This window comes from Salvia splendens, chromosome 7 (genome assembly GCF_004379255.2).
Source record: "Salvia splendens isolate huo1 chromosome 7, SspV2, whole genome shotgun sequence".
In the NCBI taxonomy this organism is placed as follows: domain Eukaryota; kingdom Viridiplantae; phylum Streptophyta; class Magnoliopsida; order Lamiales; family Lamiaceae; genus Salvia; species Salvia splendens.
In genome coordinates, this window is record NC_056038.1 from 25813866 (window position 1) to 25829820 (window position 15955).

General features: G+C 32.4%; 1 long non-coding RNA gene and 1 pseudogene across 1 annotated transcript; both read right to left on the reverse strand.

The window, feature by feature from the left end:
- Positions 1 to 3833: 3833 nt before the first annotated feature.
- LOC121811272 lies at positions 3834 to 7846 on the reverse strand (annotated as a pseudogene).
- A 3114-nt stretch (positions 7847 to 10960) lies between these two features.
- Positions 10961 to 12326, reverse strand: LOC121741444. Its single transcript, XR_006037869.1, has 3 exons — positions 12280 to 12326; positions 12144 to 12193; positions 10961 to 11096 (listed from the first exon to the last, which is right to left on the reverse strand). It is a non-coding gene; the product is annotated as an uncharacterized LOC121741444 (long non-coding RNA).
- Positions 12327 to 15955: the final 3629 nt, after the last annotated feature.

Below are 15955 nucleotides of genomic sequence, written 5' to 3' on the forward strand. Positions count from 1 at the left end.
GAGGGTTACGCCACCGTTTATGAAGCCGGCTTGGAATGCGGGCTTCGTTTCCCTCTTCCCCCTGCCTTTGTAGAGCTGCTTGATTTTTTTCAACTCCCTTTAGGTCAGGTGACTCCGAACTCTTGGAGGCACTTATCGGCCTTTGCTGCCGAACTGCGTAGGTTAGATAAGGATCTGTCTCTGAGGGCAATCCTTAATTTCTTCCAGTTTAAGAGGAAGGGATCTTGGTTTTACTTGATCCCTTTACAGCCTTTTAGGGCCTCTGCAAAACCAAGTGGCCAAAGTGGCACATCGCTTCTTTTTTTATAATAGGACAGCGGCTCCGGGCTTTCCCTGGAGAGGGCCGAAGTCCGTGATTCCTCATCCTCGGTTTAAACCGTTGGACGAGCTCGAGGGCGAGCTCAATAAGATTCCTATGATTAGGAAGCAGTACCTGGAGTCTGAGCTCGTCAAGGGCGACTTCGTGTTCGACTCCTCGTCTTCGGACGAAGAGACCGAGGGTGAGGAATTCTTTTTTGGTGGCCTTAACTGCTTTTGTGGCGAAACTTAACCTTGCTCTTCTTGCTTTTGCAGTGACATGCTAAAAAATAAGATTAAATCCTGCAAATCCTCCGAGCTTAGGAGCCGGAGCAAGCCTTCATATTCGTACGCAACTGACAACTTGCTCATTTCTGGCCATTTTTCAACTCATTTCCCGAGTTGATCAAGGTGTTCCGTGCACTTGCCGCTACTACGATTTATAGCCCCCTGCCAAACTCAAATCACCATTCTTTTGCACATTATCAGCCATGTTAGTGTAATAAACCCTACAAAACCATGCTTGTAACGAGCCCTATCACGGACACTCTTATGATATATGTGGATTATTGCCTTGTCTGAATTGGACTCAGTCAATTTATTGTTACTGGCCAAACCGTATACGAGGCCAACTTACCTAGCTGGCCCGAACTCGCCATGTCGCACTCTACTCGGATCTTACCTGCTGGCCGTTAGATGGAAGGTGTGTCTGTTGAGAGTGACTAAATGTCTCTCGACCTACTTGAGCCATTCATTTGTATTCACACTCTCTCTCTTGAGCAATTAAGGTTTTGCTCTGCATTTTATCTAGAACTTCTCACTATATATCTTCGATCGCCGTCTCCGATCATCTTCTTCGAGCGTTCCTTCTCTTCTTTTGTGAGTATGAACATCAATATCTCTAGGGCAGAGATAACCTTTGTGGTTTCCTTGCGGAGTCTGGCGCTAGATAGAACTTCTGGTTCGATCTGCTAAGTTGGAGGAGATCTCTATGGTTTTTGTTGTGAGTTTCGATAGTTTACTGTGTTCTTGAGTCTTGACTCTCGGGTGTGATTTTGATACGCGGTGTGATTGTGGGTTGAGTTGACAATCATGTGCAACATTACTGTGAAACCTTGCGACTAGTCGGTGCTAGTGCGAGCTTAGGCCACATTACAGTTGCATATTCGTGTGTGGTTGTGATGAATCGTTCCTTACTTTCTTGTTTAACTGCTGTCTTGATATCTACTAATTCGTGTATTAAATGTGCAGGTGATATCAGTGAATGACTTGACGTTAGATTAGTGATATCTAAGTGTAGATAGGGTTCTTGTAATATCTTGTACTTTCAATACTTGTTTCTCTTTTGTATTGGCACGTTGTTTGAGATATTGACCATCTATCACCACTCGATTGAAAAGAGGTCTCGATAATTAGTGAATCTTCGGTGATTTGATCCTTAAAATATACTTCCTCCGTCCCATATTACTTGTACTTGTCATTTTAAGTCGTTAATTTGTGATTGATTTTTTAGTGTAATTAAATTAGTATTTTAAGTGTAATGAGAGATCACTTAATAATGGAACACTTAATTAACTCTAATTTAGTATTAATTAAATACCCTAATTCTTACTTAAAATATAAATAGTGTAAGTAGTTTGGGACGAGCCGAAATAAAAAAGTGCGATTAACATAGGACATAGAGTATTTCATATGCTATAAGCTTCCTAGTGTGACTAAAATTATGACTCTCTATGTTTGGCATCGCTCTAAACGTAGATACACATTGCATTAAACAGAATAAACAAATTCGTGTGTTTATCTCTTCTATGTTTGTGATATTTGTGTTTATTTTCCAAAACAAGGAACATAATCCAATTCAGAACAATATAAAGCTTCAGTTGAGTCACAAACTTCAATCAAATATTTCCTCATCCTTCGATACTATGTATGATTTTTTCTAATAAATACTGAGAACTAAAAATTACAACAGTATACTATATATTAATTGGCTGTTTGGTTTGTTAGATAAAATAATTATGAGATATAGTCTGAGATTATTTTAGTTAGAGAAGGTGGTCATGACTAATTTTTATATAATTATCCATCTAGGATTGAGTATGAGATTTAATCTCATGAATTAAACATAATACATATTTAATCAAGATATAATCTTGCAAAATGAATAGTACTAAATATAACTATAAATTGATAGATTGTCAATTTCGATTAACGTGTTCACATTTGATGTTTGCCATTTTAAATAATTTGACAATCGATTGAAAATCAAAACCATCTTAGTAATTGTATAAATATTATTGTCAATTTCGATTTAACGTGTTCACACTTGATGTTTGCCATTTAAATAATTTGACAATCGATTGAAAATCAAAACAACTCTTAAATTGTATAAATATAAATGAATATAAATAGATATAGATGATATCACATAGTTCAATGTTACTGTGCTTCTTCAATGCTCTCACTAAAAAGTAAATTCAATATACTACCTCAGTGTTATAGGGCTTCAATGCTCTCACTAAAAAATAAATTCAATATACTAATACGCGAACTAATTTAAAGTTACAACGTACATACAATCTCGTGCTGTCACGTGGCACGAAACATGCAACATTATAAAACATTAAAATGCAACATTTGTAAAAGTTATAAATAGTTTTCGGCATATTGCATTTTAGTTATAGACAGATTGCATTTTTTATTGTTGAGTTTTGCATTTTAGATATAAACTATTTAATTTGTATTTTATATATAGACGGATTGCATTTATATATAGTTTATTACCTCAGTGTTATAGGGCTGCAATGCTCTCACTAAAAAATAAATTCAATATACTAATATGCTAACTAATTTTAAAGTTACAACGTACATTCAATCTCGCTGCCACGTGGCACGAAAATGCAATATTATAAACACTAAAATGCAATATTTGTAAAAGTTATAAATAGTTTTCGGCATATCGCATTTTAGTTATAGACAGATTGCATTTTTTATTGTTGAGTTTTGCATTTTAGATATAGACTATTTAAATTGCATTTTATATATAGACGGATGCATTTATATATAGTTATTTTGCATTGTAGACAATTTATGTTAAAATGTAAAACTTAACAATATAAAATGTAATTTGCGTATAACTAAAATGTAATTTGCAGAAATCCATATACAACTTCACAAATGTATATTGCATTTTTGTGTTTACAATATAGCATATTTCGTGGCACGTGACATCAAGAGATTGGATGTACGTTGTAAATCTAATTAAGGATGCGCCCTAATGCTCCCCTATAGATGATACTCTCCTTGTCTCAATAAATGCAACATTTGGTTTTCGGCACGAGATTTTATGCAGGGTTTTTTTTAGAGTTAATGAAGAGAGAGTAAAGTAAGAGGAAAGAAAAAGTAGAGATAGTGGTGTTTCCATTTAAGGAAACGTTTCATTTTTATTGGGACAATCTAAAAAGGAAAACATTTCATTTCTAATGGGACATAGGGAGTATTATACATTTCAATGTTATTGTGCTTCTTCTATGCTCTCACTAAAAAATAAATTCAATATACTAAAATGGTATTACAGGTGTAGAAGTTTATATGGATTTAATAAATAAATGATAGGAAAGAAATGAATAAAGAATAAATATACACGGAGCAAAAAAGAATAATCGAACAATATTAAGCTTCTGTAGGTGAAATCCAATGCCTTCCATTGACAAAACTCTTGGCAAGAAATGGATGGGCCGTATCGTAGTCCAATTCTCGGGCCCATGACACTCCACGTACCGCTGCTGCTCCCGGCCCAGAACACTTGTACACTCCGAAAATACAGTCCTACAATTTTTTCAATACCACAAAAAAAAATGTAAGTACCTTTTTTATAAAAATTATAACACGTATCTTTGTGACAATGCATTTAACACAAAGATGAACAATCTAAATTAGTTCTTAATAGCTTACTTGTTTTTGTTGCTGACGTGATCCCAATCGTCCCATCCCCCGCGAGCGACCACATCCTCGAAGTAGGTGTACGAGAAGACAATCCGGGAGTACTGGCCCATTGCACGCCCCACATAAAGTGGACCAGTTCCGGTGACCCGGCAATTTATAAATGCAAACCCGGTCTTTTCATCGGGCAAGTTTCTATCTTGGGCCGCTATGGACCCGAATCTCGTTGCAATAGAATGTAGCTCACAATCCTGTTGCAACAATTATATAGCATAATTAATTTAGTCTGTTTTTTAAGCTACACTTAAGACACACATCCGAAGTGACTTGAACTCTCACTCTATTGATAGGAGGAGAATATCTTACTTCATCGTCTATATAAATCGTAGTTTCTAGTTTAGTTTTTCTACTATATAGAAATGTTTAGTTAACAAAAGAGTATGCTTTGCAAAGACTTGGAATGAATCTAATAATACAACTAGATCCGAATATAACCCACCTATACTAATCATACCACAGGCTCATAGTAAAACATAAGATGACCAATCATAAAAGTTAGGACTAATAATGGACTACTACTTCTTTTGTGAATGAACAAATAAATTAAATGTCTAACCATAGACTCCGACTTATAACTTTATATTAACCATACTACTACCTCTAGACCAAAACAATTGAAATAACTAACATACTATTTCGATGATTTATATTTATGAGATATGAATTTTCAAGTAGACCTTGTACATACTTGATACATGAAATTATTGTACTCCTAGATGATTTATATTTTTGTGATATGAATTTTCAAGTAGCCCTAGTACGTACCTGATACATCAAATTATTGTACACCTAGTATATAGTTTGATAACCTGAGATCTTTAATAAGAGATAACCTACTGGCATGGGATATTTGCATAAGAAAATGGTTTGAACTTTGAATTCAATATACAGACGAATTTGAATTTGAATTTGAATTTGGACTGAGATTGGATATTCCATTTTTTTGGCGTTCCCTCCTAAAGTTTTTAACATACTGGATATTTCAATTATTTATTATATGGGGTTCCATACATACAAAACTTATTTGGAAAAATACAATGTTGAGTCCATTAATGGTTTGTCAGCCTACTCGGAAAAAAATAATAATAGTTCCATCATCAAAAAATATAGTGGTCCGGCTACATGTAAGATGATTTTAAAGATTTATGGAGTTTTAAAACCAATATTATCCATAAGATGGTAATCAAGGCCATAATGTATATGCTATTCTTCAGGATAAATAAAGAATTAAATATGCCCATCCATACATGCTGTGGAGTGCACGCATTCAGCTTAATAGTTTTAATAATTTATGTAAAATCTCAAAAAGTAAAAGCCCTTTGAAATTTCTTATAAAGATGCAAAGACAAAAAGGGACCAGACAAGTGAAAGGGACAGTACACATACAGCTTTTTAAATATCAAAACAACTTTTTTCATATGTTAACAAGAAAAAAGAAAAGTGTGTTTTCTTGGAGAGTTTAAAAATTTTTGTTGGAAATTTGGAGAATTTGGGACACTCCATTTGGATTATAGTTAGAACTTAGATAAGACAATCATGAATTGAATTCCAAAACACTCAAAATGATAGTTATAAAAACGAGATAGTACTATATTGCTTCCAAATTAATTAATCGGTAGCAATTAATTTTGTGCGTGACTAATCATATCAATTTTAAATAAAAATCATAAGCTAGTTAGTAAGCCCTACCATATTCATCACATCCAAATTAGACTTAACATCATTTAATTAAAACTAGACTTCACTTGTAAACAAGTTAGGACAGAGTGTTAGTAAACACTTACTTTGTACATAGACCTTCCATTGCCAAAAATGAAGTCTATGGAACCCTCAATGTAACATTCCTTGAAATAATGGCGGCCGGCGTCGTCGCAAAGAGTATCCTGAGCTCCATAGAAACCGCAGCCGGAGAAGAAGGCCTTGTCGCCGGAAATTCTGAACGCCACCGCCTGCCATCCTTGCATCCCCGGCATTGGCGCCGGTGCAGTATTCTACAATTTACAACTCTATTAGCATTTTTAAAAATTATAAAAATAAATTCCTCTTTATTTTACTATGTTAGATCGGTTGGATGTGCAATTATATTTAAATTATCAAAGGAAAAACATTAGTATGTTGCAAAATATCAAGATTAGAAAAGAAAAATTATTGGACCAGTGCCCTAACATAAGAATATTATTATTAATATAATTATGGTAATTATCATTATCTTTATAGGTTATTGTTAATATTATTAACTGAAAAAATCTCAGTCTGTGAACGGCTATATATAATATATATCTGACTAAATCCGAAATCTAGTAAAGTTAGTCATGCCAAGACAATATGATACAAACAAAGAAAAGAAAAGGTTGAAAATGAGGACAAAATATGTGAGGACAGAAACTTCTTGTTAGTATTTAACAATTAGTGCAATTCTAATTAATCTCAGATGCAAGTACTGTTAATTCCATGAATTATAAATAAATCATATTATATCGTAAAAAACACAAGGAAATAATAATGTATGATATATTACCTTGAAGCTAATATTTCTGGCAAAAAATAATTAGCAAAAACGGATACAGAAGCAGTGTGATAAGTCCGGAGCTGCTGCCCATCAGCTCCCTTATCGCTTGCTCTATCATGCCACTCGATCACCGTCCTCTCTCTTCCCCGCTCCTTGAAACGTTATGTACGGTTTGGACGCCGGAACCACCACCTTTTCTCTGCCATTTGGTAGAAAAAATAGATAAGACAAAAACATGATTATAACACACATTTTAGGTCATATAACTCCTCCAAGACACATGAATTTATCTAACGTAGCAAATATACAGTTTCACTTGTGTGGTAAATTCCTAAATTAAATAATACTCTAAAACATTACTTATCTAAGAAATCAAAATTTATAAACCCTAATTTAGAAAACAAGTAATACTCAACCCTAAACCAATAAAACACAAACATTTGAGTTTAAAACAAGAAGAAGAAAAATAAAGTGAAAATAGTACCCCCCTCCGTCCCCTAACAAATCTTCTCTACATTATTCTCTCTTGCTTGTCATTTTTCCAAAACGAGTGCAAAAAAAAGTGTGACATCTGCTATGGGGCAGAGGAAGTATAAAAGTGATGCTAAAAAGTGGGATATATATAATTATGCAATTTTGTTTAATGATTGCTATATTATTGTGATGAATGAATAATTACATGTAGCAACCAGCAGCGATGAGAATGAGGACATTCTTCATGTTATTATGAGGGACGGCGTCCACCGCCGCCTGAACCGTCGGGTAGTCCGCTAGGCCGTTGACGTCGACTGTGATGACACGGTGTCCGGAGGGGCCCACCCATTTGTGGTGGTGCTTGCCGGAAGTTGAATTGTCGCTAGCTGAATTTCCTGCATTTAGAAAGAGAGAAAGGATTATGAGAATAGTAGTAAAATTAATTAAATTAAAATTGAAGGAGTAGAGCAAGTTAAGAGAAGCAGCCATTTTTATTGAACTTAATTCAATAAAATGGCATGTAAGAGAATGTTTTCACAGAGAGATATTGTATTGCAGGATAAAAAAAATTGTGTCTAGAAAAAATGGTGTAGTTTGTATTATATATATAATATAAGTATACATGTGTGATGGCATGTGAGCAAATAGGGTCACGGCAACGGTCATGTTTTGGTGATCTTACATTTTAATGTTTTGGCAAAAATATAATAGTATAAGGCTAGCTAGAGACGTTATTGCTTGATCTACAGGGGAAAAGAGTGAAGCGAAATTTGATATTATCTGAAGTAATAATTAATTAATTATTACAAGAAGGAATTATTGTGTGGTAATGTAAATGATACAAATAATAATGCCATAATGGCTGTGTCAGTATGCGAATTTTGTACTTTTGCTGGAATGAAGTAATTTGAATTGAAATGTTATTTATTACAGCCACTTCCAGATACATAAATAGGAAGGGTCCAAGTTCAAAAAAATTGTGTACCAACTTATTATTAATTATATCAGAATGGGAAAGTACTAGAGTGATTTATTTATCGAAATTATTTGTGAGAAATTCCGTTGTTAAATACTCCTACTCCGTACAAGATAAATAGTGAGGAAATTAATATTGGAATTATTGTTGTTATGATCAGATGCAAAACTATAAAAAAAATGCAAATCAGTTCAATAATAACAAATGATTACCAAATGTTTCGAAATTTTTTCTGCTTTAAATATCTCTACATGTTTATTTCTCTATTCCGTTGATGTACTATTAAATTACAGTTTCTATAATTATGTTTTTCATTACAATTATCACACATTAGGAGTGTAATACCTAATCAAGCACAGGTGGATAATGGATAGCCTATCATTCTTTTTCACGGGCTTTATATAACTATCAAACATAAAAATGCTCTTATAATCATTTGGTAGACTATTCAGATTTCGGCTTGATAGAATAATGATCATGATGGTAATTTGTGCTAGTTAATTATGTACATTAAATTTGTGTGTTTGGTAATTTTATTAAAAGTTTATCCTATTTAATTCATTTTTGGTCTCCCTTCATCCCTTGCTAAAAGATACATTTTTTTCAGCACGAGATTTAAGGTTATAAGGTTTTGTTAGTAAAGTGAGAGAGAATGACAAAAAAAAAAAACTCACTTATCTTGGGACTTCCTAAAAAGAATATGAATTACTTAGCAAAGGACATATGTAATATAAAAGATAGAATACGATGTTAATTTTTACGTGGACTAATATAGCTACAATAATATATCTACTTAAATAGAGTGAGAAATAGAGAACGGCATTGTACATTCATCCCACTAAGTCCAACGTTTATCTAAGTCTAACTTTTAAAGCTGCTAGTCTAATCCATCAAAACAGAATTAATTAATTTTGTAGGCTGAAACCTGGGCTTCAGTGTGGGCTTTCTCCGCTTATAAAATAACATGGGTTATATATATATATATAGGACTATGATCAATACCAAACCAGTCATAAACCTTAAACGCCGAACAACATCATTATAAGACAACCTGAAGTTCATTATAATGAACTAATAACAAACTTATAATGAACTTCAGATCTTTATATTATGCTAGATGATGTTATTGTTTTTATATATTTGAATTCCCTATAATGAACTACAAATAAAATTGTAATGAACTCCGTGTTGTTTTATAATGATGTGTTTGGTGTTTAGCGTTTAAAATTAGTTTGGTATATAAAACAACCCTATATATATATATATATATTATACCAAAGAGTATATTGAGAAGCTATATTTTCATTACCTGTTCGAAAACGCAAATATATAAAACTAGTGAATTCTACAAAAAGAAGATAAAATAAAAAAATAGTATAAAGAATAACTACTACACATATTTACATTTAGTATATATGGAGAAAAACTAAAAATACATGATAATTACATGTCTCTTATTTAAATTTTGTAAGACAAATTCTTACGTGTATTGTTGTGGGTCAACAAACATTATCAATGACGTTTCTCTATTGATTTGTATCCAGAGTCTTGTAACGATGATGCACATTCTGATGTATTGAAGACTATCAAAATTACGATGATTAAGTATCTCCAATATTGCAAGAGGATCGCATTGAGGCCTAACTTTATGGGTCTTCCAATTTATGATCATATTGTATATTTTGGAAATTGATTTGATTTTTTTACCAGATCATGAGCTGTAGTGGTCAGTGCGATCCACACGCATCATAAATACTACTCCATCCGCTATTACTTGTCTTTAGTTTTCTTTTGATCCTTCCGCTAGTACTTCTCACATTTACTTTTAGTATTTTTGATAATGTACCTCACATTTCACTAACTGGTCATTTACACCTACGTCATTTTATTAACAAAATAGGATTACGTTCCACTATTTTTTTCTACCTACTTTCTATTATATTTTTTAAATCTATGCCCGGTCAAATTATGCCAATTAATGGCGGATGGAGGGAGTAAGAGTTTTCATTTTGATGTGGATTTAAGTTCTCGTGCAAGATTATTGGTATATACTACTAAAAAAAGGTCTTTCATGGCACTCAAAAGTGCAAGTATAAATGCACTTTTTGACATTTTACTTGTTATGGCACTTGATAAAAGTGAATTAATGTAATGTGTATTAATAAATTTAGTGCCAGGATATACCTTCTATTGATTCACCTAAAAGTGTCACGAAAATCCTTGCGTAGTGGCATTAGAAAGTACCACAATATGAGCTTTACAACTACACCTACGTCTAGAATAAAAAATTTACAAAACGTCACTTATAAATATTTAAAATTATAATTTCATCCTATATTTTATGGAATTTACATTTCTAACACCAAATTTCTATAATTTATATTTTGATCCTTCAAATATTTATAAATTACAGTTTCAACATTTAAATAATTTTATAAATATTCAAAATTACAATTCCCCCATGTATTTTATGGAATTTACGTTTCCACCAACATATTTCTATAATTTATTTTTTGATCCTTCGAATATTTATAAATTACAGTTGTATCATTAAAATACTTTAAATTTACTTGTTCCTTTTCAATATACAAAATTTATAAGCATCCAACAAAATTTTTAAAAGCACTTTCGGAATAAAAACGTCAAACTGAATATATATCAAAATTTTAATATGTCAAAAGAACATAACATATTTGTAGTTACATTGGTTCTACTTCAACTACATAAAACATCATTAGTACTAAAATTATAAAATTCTAATCCATCCAAAAGAGCATGGTACATGTGTAGGTACATAGATTGTCTTGTGCTTCTTCTATCATGTGAACAATCTGCAGCCTGTAACAATGAAATTTCATAATTTTAAGAAATCACTAGAGAAAAATGTAAAAAGAAAACAACTGTCTTAACTTATACAAATCCCAAATTCTAGCTACGTATATGAAATATCAAAAACACATTAAAATGACAAAAGTATTGAATGCATAAACAAACTATTTATAACTCCAACATAGCATTTTCCATCATGAACAAAGAAAAGTATAGAAAATACAAGACTAGAAACACTACAAATTAGAAGGATTGGTCACAAGTATAAACTCAACAACAATTTACTTAAGTATACAAGTAACAATTTTTTCAGCATAAATTCAGAAATTTCCAGAATTTTGACACCAATTTGAAAAATCATTCTGAACTTATACAATGTCCAAAATTAATAAAACCAGTGGCAAATTAAATCTATACTTGTCTATGTTATAAAGTTTAAATTTCAAAATCCAAATCATCACCTTGGAGAGGTTATCCATGTTTTAGTGTAGACTGCCAAAAACTGAAAACTCAGCAGAACAGTCATGTTGTAAAACTCATTCCGGACTCATACAATGTCGGAAATTAGTGAAACCAGTGGCAAACTAAAGCTATACGTGTACATGATATAAGGCCAAAATTTCAAAATCCAAATCTTCATCGTTTAGAGGTTATCCATGTTTTATTGCAGACCGCCAAAAACTGGAACTCAACAGATCAGCCATGTTTGTAAAATTCATTCCAAACTCATACAATGTCAGAAATTAGTGAAACCAGTGGTAAATTAAAGCTATACTTGTCGATGTTATAAGGTCTAAATTTCAAAATCCATAGCATTAGCGTTTAGAGGTTATCCATGTTTTATTGCAGACTTGCAAAAACAAGAACTCATTATAACAGAAAGAAGTCACCTATGAGTATCATACTTAGGCTAGTTAGTACTTAGCAACCATGTAAAATGCCACAAACAAAAAATATGGAAATACCTCAAATTCAGTCTATACTATAACATAATGAAAAGCACAAACCAAGATTGATCATATAAACAATATAATTAGTTAATTTAGTTTAGAGTACCTGGAATCCAAATGTAAATCGAGAAATCATCAGTACTCAATAGGCGTCACCTACATATACAATGATGATATCCAATAAGAATAAAACTAAAATGCAGTAGTAAATCATTTGTTGGTAAACCATTGATAAAATATACCAAAGAACGTGGCCAAGCAATCATATGACCAACTGTTTGAGACAACTCTTGAAAGTTCTCGTAGGGCTTGATCAATTGCTCTTGAGGTTCAACTACAACTTTAACATTTATTTCACACCAATTCAATCCTAATGCTTGTCCTCCAACTTTTGCATTTGGATCGATGCTATAAATACATCCTTTAGCAACAACTTTGTTTGTGAAAATACTCCGGAGAGAAACATACGTTCCAACCTCCAAAAAACCAAAATAGATTAATAACCATTTTTAATATGTAATATATTTCAAAATTCTATAAAATTAAAAGCAAAGATACCTGATCAACTTCAGTTGAAGTAGGATTCAGTGAGCTCGACTCAGAAACGTTTCTTACATCTTGCCCTTTGTGTACTTGCGAAGCACAAATTCTTTGTTGTGTCTCAAGCATAGGCTCTAGTCGAGCATTTTTTTCTTTGTATTCCATTAGCAAACGGTTAGATGTACTCTTAGAAGTTCCATTCCATATATCCGAGGGGCACACTCCTTTACCCATCATCCTTACGTGTCCTGGCTTATCTTTCCCCATGACTTGTGCAAATACGTCATTTGGAGAAATTGCATCGTCGGAACCTTCAGGAAGCTGATCACTGCATTCTGCCATTTCTGTCTGTTTACAATGATTTTAAAATTAATGCACACATTAAAATTTCATATATATTTCATAAAATGAACAAATGTATCATTACATACAAGTTTGCTTGAGACATCTGTACTTGAGTTTTCATTCTGAGACACATAACATGAACTAAATAACTGAACACGCGATGGGCACTTTCCATGTTCCTTTGTCTAGGAAAATGTAAATTGTCTGTTTACTAACATATTGTAAAACAATTATGAAATGAAATATATAAGAAAGAAAATATTACTAATTTCGCTTTCACTAGAGCAAATGACGTCTTTCCGGTTCTCTGGTTCATTAACTTCTTTGCTCGAGCGTTTTTGTTTCTCTTGCTTGTTTTCTAATAGCAAGTAAAAAAGTGAATGCATAGCATAAATTGAGTTATCAATATATAGGGAAGATTTTGAATAAAACTTTGAATCTTCTGTTTTCCAATAAGAAAGAAGTTGAATCCATTGCTCTTCTAGAACTCTATCATCCATGTCATGTATTATATACTCGATAGGTACATCATCCCAATACCTCGTTTTCAGATAATGCTTCCAGTTCCTCCATTTAGTCCCAATGGAGGTCAATACCCAATTCTCAGCAATGATGGGAACATCAAATCGTAACTACAATACACAAAGCCCGCCAATATTAAAAATATCAAGATATAATTGACAAACATGTTGTCATTGAAAAAGGTATAATCAATCCCAAAGCATTATCAGACCAAAAAAGCATGATAAACTAAATAACCTTAAATGTTTAAGTATTATTACCTTTACGACTTCAAGCATCTCATCTTTTTTTCCTTTGGCATATCATGCCAATTTTTAACATTTAGTGGACAATGCATACCACTTCTTGCTATTGAACCTAAAAAATGTGTAAGCTTACTATGGTCACCACCTATAGGTTGACCAAATTCATTATATTCAACAGAAATGGGTGGTAGATTTTGTGGGCGGCCCCAAATATCAGTCATATAAGTAGGGCCTCTAGTTTTAGCTTCAGACGCATCACCTTGAAGCACAAAAACCATAATATGATTAGTCCAAACATTAAAGAGTTTATGCAGCTTATTAGAGTGTTTAATTGCTCATTACCTATCTCTTGTTCTTGTTCGGTGCCAACACTCATATCCCCAATTGGCAATGGTAGAACTCTCTCATGACTATGATCCGAGTGCCTGACCGTGTTAGAAGCTTGTTGATGCATATTTATGTTATATGTTCTTCTGCCCACTGCTGTCCTACTTGTGAAGCCTGCACATCATTATTAAACACCAACTATGTTTTGTTGTGAATGCTGAAAACCAACTATGTTTACTTGAACTCCATATCACCATAATATGCTATAATTCTAAGAGAAGATTATATTGTGGATACATAAAATCATAAAAGACGAACTATGTTTCTGAATCTCATCAAGTTATACACAATTACATGAACATCATATAACTAAACGAAATTGTTTTTTGCCTTCACTAGTCGACCTTCGTCCTTTAGAAGCCATAACTGCATACATTAAAGGAAAAGTTAAGCTAAAACAGCCTGACTACTAGTTAGTAAAACGAGCTATACTTTGTCCATTGTGCATAAATAAGTTATGAAACTTATTTATCAATGTTGGAAAAAGTGAATTAGGGTTTAGATAATAAAAGTATACAAGTATAAGAAGGAAATTAGCATAATTCAATAGGTCCTAGTTTCGGGAATCTAAACCTACACAAGTGCTTAATTAGAGGTGTATGTAAAACTATTGTGATTTAATCAAATACTTGGTGGGGAATGGGGATGCAACAAATTTTACAATCAAATACGCAAATTCAACAAGCATGTACAAAAAATTCCGAATTCCATAAAGATGACTCACCTTATAACAGAGTTGGAGTTTATAGATCTCAAATAATATGGAACGACAATAGCTCTTTTCTTCTCTTTTGGAAATACCTGTAGATTACAAGATTAATTGGGGGAGATAATTATGATCTTGGCTTAGTTGTGGAAGTGGTGGACGGTTTTAGCTTTCAATAATTCTACATTTGGCGCTTTAAAGTTGCCGCTTAATTTATGGAGTAGAGTACCTGCTACTAATTCAACTAAACTGTGCATATCATATTACATACATGTTGTAAAATAAAATAATAATATAAGTATTCAATAAAATTGTTACTAATCCTAACAAACATACGTATGCGTACCAAATTATAATTATATACTCCTATCTATCAATAAAATTTATATAGATGATTGATATGCTACATACTTTATGTGAGCATCATTCTCGTTTAACGCACATTTAGTGTCGTTCGTTTTGATTTATATATCTAGTTTGATTCCAATACATTAAAAAATGTTATTCAAATTTCTATTTTCACAATATTCTTAAAAATCAAAGCTTGATTTATTATTTTATTAATTTATTTAAATTATAGAGAAAATGAGCAAATCGAGCTTTGATTATATGAATTTTGTGAAATAAAAAATTTGAATAACATTTTGTGAAATCGAAACGAACAATACTAAACGTGCGTCAAACATGAGTGGTGCTCATATAAGGAGCTCAAATAAGGTATGTAGCATATCATTCCTCAATTTATTTATAGGGAGATGATCAAAATAAGAATGCATTTAAATCCAGAAATGCAGCCCAAATCTTGGCCCTATGATTATATGATCTAATGATCAATAATTAACCAAAAACACAAAAGGTCATAATGAAGCAGTTTTAGGTCATATTATAAGATTTGAGTTTAATGTCATATTAAGATCATTTTAGGTCATACTCTGTTAGAAGACCTAAAAATAAACTAACTACGACTTCAAAAGGTGCTACGCATGATATTGTTTAGCGTTTGTGTATTTAAATATGGTTTTGCATAGATCAAAACAACACTACACAAAATCATGTCCTGAAAATCAAACGTTTCATATTTATTGCGACATAGGGATTATTTATATAAGTATAGTTGTATTAGTTCAAATTGAGCTGCAATTGTTACTAAATCAATATATGATGTTAAATTAG